This window comes from Penaeus monodon, chromosome 29 (genome assembly GCF_015228065.2).
Source record: "Penaeus monodon isolate SGIC_2016 chromosome 29, NSTDA_Pmon_1, whole genome shotgun sequence".
NCBI classification, from domain to species: Eukaryota; Metazoa; Arthropoda; class Malacostraca; order Decapoda; family Penaeidae; genus Penaeus; species Penaeus monodon.
The window spans coordinates 1869279-1869665 of NC_051414.1; the positions used below are offsets into that span (position 1 = coordinate 1869279).

The 387-nt window shown below is 41.9% G+C and overlaps 1 protein-coding gene across 2 annotated transcripts in view; it reads left to right on the top strand.

Moving 5' to 3' along the window:
• LOC119591893 (glutamate receptor ionotropic, NMDA 2B-like) overlaps positions 1-387 on the top strand; it is a 182298-nt gene that overhangs the window by 152191 nt on the left and 29720 nt on the right. The gene's annotated exons all lie outside the window — the stretch shown is intronic.

Here is a 387-nt window from a genome sequence, read left to right on the forward strand (position 1 = left end):
AAAGGGGGGGGGGGTTGCCCCTTTTCCAAAGGTCTGAACCTTTCATGTCCCTCAGTAGCGTTTAGAAACGCTTAATGGAAAGGCGAAAAAGACACAGAATGAACGCAAAATCTGATACATTACGCCATGTCTATTTTGCGAGATGGTCATGCAGTAATAACGCCCGAATTGTAAAACAGCGGGAATTTGTGACAGAATAAAACATTACTGTGTATGTGAATTGCAATTTAGCAGAGCATGATTGCTCATGTGAGACACAAATGTCACAGAAATGGCTCGAGAAGGACATCTCACTTATTTGTGTCCCTGTGAATTCCTTTTCCCTTTGTCCAAGGGAGGAGAAAGAAGGAACCATAAACCAGCCAAACACATTAAGTAAGTGTATTA